Source organism: Candoia aspera, chromosome 1 (assembly GCF_035149785.1).
Source record: "Candoia aspera isolate rCanAsp1 chromosome 1, rCanAsp1.hap2, whole genome shotgun sequence".
Taxonomy (NCBI): domain Eukaryota; kingdom Metazoa; phylum Chordata; class Lepidosauria; order Squamata; family Boidae; genus Candoia; species Candoia aspera.
Window position 1 is genome coordinate 201,242,864 of NC_086153.1, and position 7,959 is coordinate 201,250,822.

The 7,959-nt window shown below is 40.0% G+C and overlaps 1 protein-coding gene across 1 annotated transcript in view; it reads right to left on the bottom strand.

Moving 5' to 3' along the window:
- Positions 1-625: 625 nt before the first annotated feature.
- Positions 626-7,959, bottom strand: part of GPD2 (glycerol-3-phosphate dehydrogenase 2) — a 93,036-nt gene continuing 85,702 nt past the window's right edge. Inside the window, exon 18 of the mRNA XM_063318349.1 lies at positions 626-1,587. The gene's annotated coding sequence lies outside the window, so the exon portion shown is untranslated. The remainder of the gene's footprint in view (positions 1,588-7,959) is intronic.

Genomic DNA, 7,959 nt, shown 5'->3' on the forward strand with positions numbered 1-7,959 from the left:
GTTATGTCATGGGTCAGCATATCAGAAACTGGAGGACAAGATCCAGAGCCTGCCCAGATCTTGCCATGAGGTGTAGGGTGTGGGGGAAGGGAGTTGTTGCCCCTCTATGGATGCAGCCTCGTTGGATTGGTAGTGTCTTCAACACCAATGATGGGGTGGGGGGCAGCATCCTTCACTGGCCTGGAGGTGCAGGGAAAGTCATGTAGCACACAGCTCTGCCACCTCCCCACATCTATTGCCAAAGCCAACTACCACATATACTGGGGAGAACCCAATTTTGTGATAGCTAATGGAGATTACCAATAATGGGTATTCAAGAAAACTAAGCTCTGACCAACTTAATCCAGGTTCAAGAGAGTTGAGCTGGACTTTGAGTGACTGTATGGATAGATCCATTTTGCTTTCTTATAGTTTGCTATTGTGTTCTTCAAAAATGTTTTTTGTTTAAAATAAACTTCTCTGTCTAGGCTGCAATCCTATTTCCTAATGATCACCAACCCAAGTACTAATCAAGTCCAACCCTGCTTAGCTTTTTCAAAATTAGCTCATCTTAGCTAGATGCTATTTGTATTTCTGTATGTCATTCCTATTATGTGAAGAGCAAGCCATTTTGGTGTAGTGGTGAAGGCACCAAGCTGGAAACCAGGAGATTATGAGCTCTAGTCCTGCCTTAAACCAGCTGAAGCCAGCTGGGTGATTTTGGGCCAGTCACTCAATCTAGAAAGAAGGCAAGAGCAAACACTTCAAAAATGCTGCCAAGAAAAGTGAATGGGCTTGTCCAGGCACCTCCCAGGTGAGTCAAGACTGATTTGAAGGTAAAATCAAGTTATGTGAAGAATTTCTTTCACAGAGATTGTGGGGTGTGGGGGAGAGTGTTGACCTTGAGAATGGCATTCTTTCATGGATAATTTTAAGGGCTGGCTACATGCCATTGCTGGGTGAAGTTAAAACCCAAAGTAAGAGGGTCAAAGAACTTTATCCACAAAGTCGTCCTCTCTGTATACACATGCAGAGACCTCCCCATATTTGTAGAGTGAGGTCATCAAGCTCAGTAAGAAAATCATCTCTAAAATATTTTAAAGCTTCAATCTAAAAATAAAATTCCTACCAAATTCCTTAAATATTTGGGTTGGACAACAACAATCAACATATTAGATATTGTTACTATAGTTATGGATCCAGGTGGTCCAACAAGAAAGCTCAAAATTTATTAGATGTGTATCTTACTTTTCTGCCAAAAGTAGTGCAATAAAAATGGATAATATGGAGTTCTGTTAAACACGATAAATTAAAATGTCAAATATATCTGCAAGAAAGGAACAAATGGCATCTAACCAACTTAAACACCAAGTGTTTGCCTGATGGAGACTATTTAGGCCTGTTGAGGAAGGAGGACAGATCAAAGGGAAGACAGAGAAGAGACAAAAAGGATTTTAAGGTACAATCAGGTGGCAAGGGCACAAGGTCTGAGAGGCACAGCTTCTGAAGGTTTGCAGTCCAGACCTCTATAAAATTAATATGCAGATTTCACTGTCTGTCTCCCTTGGTCTATCCTGATCTTCTGATTTCCTAGCCAGCAAAATAATTCTGGAAAAAATAGAACATGGCGCAACATTACACAAGAGTCTCCCACTATATTTATCGTATCACTATTTATCCACTTAGGTTTATTGCTGCTTAGTTTTCTGTTCCATTTACTTCAGCTCATTATGCTATAAGCAGAGAGACAGCTTGGTATCATGGGAGCCCTGCCCTTCAAGTTCTTATGGTGGGGGTGGGGAAGCTCCCCTTGGCAGTGACATCTGTTAGTGAGAAACAAGAACCATTTGATTGTAGGGGGAAAAAGAAGCCCTCTGTTATCTACTCACCTATCTACTATCTGTCTATGCATGTATATAGGCTAATGTAAGGCATAGTCTTCTCTCTGGATTTTCTGCGTAGGTTTCCATTAAACTGAGGGAAATCACTGGGTAACACATTATAACACATTGGGGCTGGGTTATTTAGGAGATCTTCTCTCACCATGTGGGAAAGACTTGAGAGGAAGAGCCTCAGCTTACACAATGGCCTGATAAACAAAATTTGAGTCTGAAGGAGTGGGGATGGAGAAAGCATCTCAGAAGGGACCCTCCCTAGTTCTTGGGAGAGTGAAAGTAAGGGAGGGGAGAGGTACATTCAGACTTGCAAGATTCTGTAACTGTGACCTTACAATCAAAGTAGTGTTAGTACTCATGGTTGGTGCTTCTTGCTTGGGCTACTCAAAAGGCTAACACACCAGTTATTTTACATGTCCTATCTGGTCTGGCAGAAGAGGCATGCTCCGAGTCCTGTCTGCCAAGAAAGAGAGCCTTTTCTGTCACAGTAACCACCCTCTGGAATGTCATCCCTCTGGAGATCAGATTGGCCTCATCCCTGCTGGCCTGGGAGCCTGTCTCCCAGTTATGTTGATTGTTGATTATAATTCTTGGCCGCTATGGGTTTTATGTTTTTATATGTTCTTATTATTTTAATGTTGTAAGCCGCTCATGGTCATATATTTGAGATGGGTGGCTATATAAACCCATCAAATGAATGAATGAATGAATGAATGTCCTCTCAAGAACCCATCATTCTCAGCATTTCACGTGTTCTATCTTTATTCCTTTTCACCGAATACTTAAAAAAATACCTAAGAAGGCAGCTCTATTTTCAGTTACTATAAAAGCCATCCCGACCATGTCATACTCCACTAAGCATGACAAAAACAGAGGCAGCTTTACAATTTTTTCCCTGCATTTATCTATTTATTTGGATGGCATTGGACTTTTCACACTAAGTAAATTACCTACTTCCTTTTTTACTTTGGCACAGTACTCAATTTTCCTCTTTCTGCTTGAAAATATACTTCAGTAATTAAAAGCAGCAAATTGGATAAGGCCATTTCTCCCATTAGTTTTGACTAAGTAGAAGAAAACGAAGTTTTATGATTGCTCTTGCCATGCTCATTTCAATGTATTTCAATTCTTTAATCTCAAAATGGACCCATTCTAAATAAAGTAATATACTTTACAACAGTATCGGGAAGGAAATAATTAGGCTGCAAGTTCTGGAGGCTTTAATATAGATGAAATTATATAACTATCTTTGCACGCTGCATAAGGCCCTATTAAATGCACAAGCTTGTGATGTTGCTGGCTGTCAGAAAGCAAAATGAAAAATAGTTTTAATAGCTGCTCTTTGACCTGTTTTATATTTTATGTCAATTATAACAGCACACAACCATGCATAATTATGAAGCATAGATGCATTAAAATGTACACATAATTTGTGTTCTTATGGCAAACATTGCAGGAGGGTTTAGAAAACAAACTGGTGATTTCCTATTGTTGTAAGTCATCTGAACATTTATATATTGAGATTGAATATCTTAAGACAGATTTTTCATTCCATCTGTCCTGAGTAATTTTAAAGAAAGATTTTTTTTTCAGATGGACAAAAATCCCTGCATAGACACAACTTGCTGCCATCTGTACTCGCTTTCCTAACACAGTATGTAGGTTCCAGCATGAATAGCAAAGTAACCCTGGAAAATATACAGATTTGTTATCTGAACATCATTTTTTTAAATCATCCAATTTATTCACAGCAGGAGTTTCTTTCTGGCATCACTGAAGCCGTCTTCATTTGGGGCAGAAAGACTGGTTCTTTTCTCTTTTCCTTTCTGCACTGCCTCTACTTTTTAAATATGTGATGACCGGAGAAAAGAACACAATAATACTTTCTGTTTTGGGGGAATACTCTGTACAAAATTATTAGTCAGTAGCATTTTGATTACTGTGATCCTTTCTATCATTTAAAAATCACCACCACCACTACCCAGACTAGGTAATGAAAAGAATCCAAGGCCAAGTAGAGAAAGCCATGTCATTCTCTTCAGATTACAATAGCTAATTCATGCCGCGAGTGGGCTAAGAGAGGAATGCATTCTTTTAATGTTCCCCTTAAAGATAAAAATCCTTGCAAATAGAAAATTAGTACAGCAGAGTCCAAATTGGGCTCAAAGCATTCTCCCTGCTGTGACAGAAATTAAGTTCAGGGATTTATTTAATTTTTTAACGTAGGATAGGCCATAAAAAGGTCTCTCCTAAGGACTTTCTGACATAATACTGTCTTTCCCCATCTTGGGATTCTCACTTTATCCTGTTATATTCAGGGAAAAACAACCTGGGGCTCTCTAAATGTTTTGAGTGTAACTCCCATCAGCCTGAGCGAGGAGCAAAAGAGGGTCAAAGTTATTGCCCAACCATCTGAGTAGTATATCTTTCTGCCCTCTATAATTAGCATTTATGGCCTAGCAGGGTTGGGTATCTATGTATTCTAGAGGAGAATTTCAGGCCATTTGATATGCTCCCCTGCTTGGTGCAAGAAGTCTCTGTGCTTTGCATAGAGATCTACAGAATGTACCATCCTTCTAAGTAAACCCTTCTCAGGTCTAAAATGCCCTTATTGAGAAGGCATTTAACTAAAGTCTATTATGAATAAATACTTTTTGCTCTCTTTCTTTCAGTATTAATAAGAAACAAGTGTTCCTTATATAGTATTTGTCCTCCTTGAGATCTACCATCATTTTTTCTATCTACTCCAGATAGAGAAGTTTAATGCATTTACTCCAATACATTTGGGGCTCCTGTTCACTAATGGAGAGCAGGTCACATGCAATGATGAGGCCCTGATAGGAAATTCCAACATGAGCATCTGAACACTATTCCAAATCCTGAGATATTACATCCAGATTTTCTCTCTCCCTTTTCGTAGTATGCCAATGATCAGAGATGAGAGAGAGAACAGAGGCAGTCATCTTTATCATAGAGTATACCAGGAGTGCACTTCCTCTCCCAAGTTTCTCTGTCCAGATCCTCTCAGAAATTGTTGCCCAATTGTAATTTTTAATGTGAAAGAAGGGGGTAGCTATTAAAGGCAATAGCAACAATCACTTCCTTACCTGCTCAATACATTTATATGCTACCTCTCCTTTAAAGAATTCTAGGCTGCTCCACTAGATAAAAAGTCAGAAACATAGAAATAAGCACAAAATAGCTGTGGAGAAATCCAAGAGCCATCTGATTAACTTTATATAACTTAATAAAATTAATGTTGACTAATTTTAATTCTGTCCACTGTTTTGTCCTGGCTATGGCCCCTTTGGAGTGCAGTGCTTGCAAAAAAGCTGTGCATGTTTGCAGAATTAAAGCTACAGCTTCCTGTCAGGGCCAGGCCTTGTGTGCAAGACACTAGAAAGCTGCTGAATTCCCAGCATAATCAAACAACCCTGATTCTGATGAAATAGAGATCTAAATGGGATGCAGCTGCCTCTGTTCTCCATTTAGAGTCACACGAAGGATTGTCAGTTCTGGGTTGCAATGTTTTTGTAGAGAAAAATGGGGTATCTATGGCCCTTGAGATATTGGACTGTAATGGGGGTGTCTGCAGTGTATGGTAAAAAAAAAAAGTCAACAGGGCAGCCATGATGGTATAATAAAAGTTCTGCCTAGTTTTTGCTGCCATCTTGACTTTTTGACCACATCCCGCCAACACCCCGGGAGTATAGCTTCCATTATCCCTGACTATATTTCCTGGTGCTAATGTCTGGGAAATGACAGGGCCAATTCTTTCCCAATAATCTCAGACAGCACGATGAAGCATTTTCCTCAGTAGCTTTCTACTGGAGATGCTAGAATTCGAAGTAGGAATCTTCTCCAAGCCAAGTCTGTGCTCTACTAAAACGCTGGTTTCACCAGAACTTTTAAGATGGGTATTACAAGAAACATATTTCAGCTATTAAAAATGGCAACCCTCTATAGAATTCTCCCATTCTTTGTTTCATGATACGCAGGAGAAACATATCTGATGCTCCAGGAAAGCGGAGCTCCACAAACTCAAGTATTCCCTCACTTATTTTGGCTTCAGTGAATGAAGGTGGGAAAATATGCTACCCTACTATTTCAGGTAAACTGTATTATATGTTATGGATGGGGACAATGGAAATTTACACAGCCACCTCCTGTGTTGGGGCAGCCTATTTCCTATTTCTATGGATACAAGATACAAGATGGTATCAGGTTATCCACTGGGACAATGATCTGTCCTCACAGAGGAAATCGTTCTTCATTCAGCAGTCACCCCTCTACCACAATACTGGGTACACCAGGCATGAATCCCTGGAGCTCTCCTGTAATCCCATTCAACATGTCTAGGGGTGAGGGATGTTGGGAATAGTAGCTGAGCAACATCTGGAGAGTCATACATTGCCTATGCTTGATCTACTGTTTCATAAAGAGGCTTCCTCTGGAGCTTCTAGTTTGGCATTTTTGCCTTTCATTCCTTATTATCTGATAATTTGAACTTGGCCTCTTCTAAATAGAAAACATATAGAATAATATTGTTGGAAGGGGGACATTTAGGCCACTAAGTACAATTCCCTGCTCAAATGCAGGAATTCCCATTAAAGAATTCCCAGTAGATGGCCGGCCAATCTCAGCTTGACTAGATCCAAAGAAGAAGAGCCCACCACCTCACTAGATAATTGGTTTTACAATGGAAACTACTCTGATTCTTTTTTGTAAGATTCAACAGGAATCTACAGTACCTTCTTGTAACTTAAACATAGTATTCTCTGTTCTTCATTCTGGAGGGACAGAAAACAGGCCTGGGCCCTTTTGGATGCCATACTCTTTCAGGGACTTGTGGAGTGTCATCATAACTCCTGTCCAGCCTTCTCAAACCAAACCTACCCAGTTCTCTTGATTCCTCCCATAGGACTTGGGTTTCAGTCTCCCACTTGTCCTTATTGCCCTTCTGTAGACCTGTTACAGTTTGCTGCATTTTTCTTTGATGCAATGCCCAGGGATGGACTGAGTACGGCTGACTAGCTTGAAGTTATTATTTGGACCACCAAATTAAAGCATCTCCAGATTAGCTACTTGAAGTAGTCGGGAAACCACCAGCAGCTAAGAAATCTTCCACATTCTGCCTAGAAAGGGAAACATGTCTATGCTTGAGCGTACTGAACATAAACACCAATTAATAATAGCGTTGAGAGGCGGATCCTTTTTCTAGAAGGCAATTGAATGACAAGTTGCCAATTTGTTTTGTGGGGCATTTGCTTTGGTGCAGTTGGCAAGAAGGAAAGAGACAGAAGGCAAGTTTTAAAAAAAACAAAACACAATAATTATTTGCTGAGTCACCAGATGCTTCCAAGGAAAGAGCAAAGTCAAAACTGGAGTCAAAATCGATAACAGGCAAGGCTGCTTTTCAAAGCACCAGGGAGGGAGCCTGCCTTTTCACTGTAATAGCAGGGAGAATTTTGTCTGATTAATTTGCACGGTGCACAGCCTAGCTTCTGTCAAAAGTCTCAACTTTGCAGATTTCCCAGTCCACACTGTTAGGATTGTCATGCCTGCTTGTAAACAGGAGGCTCCATTGGTTACCCTCAGACTGGACTGAACAAACTAACATCATAACAAGAGTGTTTACGGAGGGGAAAAAATGCTTAAGCACTGAAGCAGAAAGGGCTTAGCACTGCTCAGACCTTTCTCCCACCTTTATTCTTCCCTGTTCACATTGAAATGCAAATATCAGCGCAGGGTTTCCACTGGCGTGCCACTCACAAATTGAAAAGCAGTTTTTATCTATGCAAATGTAAGCATGGTAATTGAAGTTAATCAATCAATGCTAGCTTTCACTAAAACCTTGAACATGATTGAATAAAGTAATTATCATTCAGCAGAAAATGATGAAGTTGTAGACAGCATGAACCTTATTAAAGGAGGATTTTGAGTCACAATGGCTTAATTTAGCTAACAGCCCAGCCTTAGCCCAACCAACATTGTACCCAGACTCTTGGAATGGCTGTGCAGAGGAAGGGAGGGGAGAATTTTTTAAATTATTTTTTTTACAGTGCTGGATTAGTAAAAAGTACTT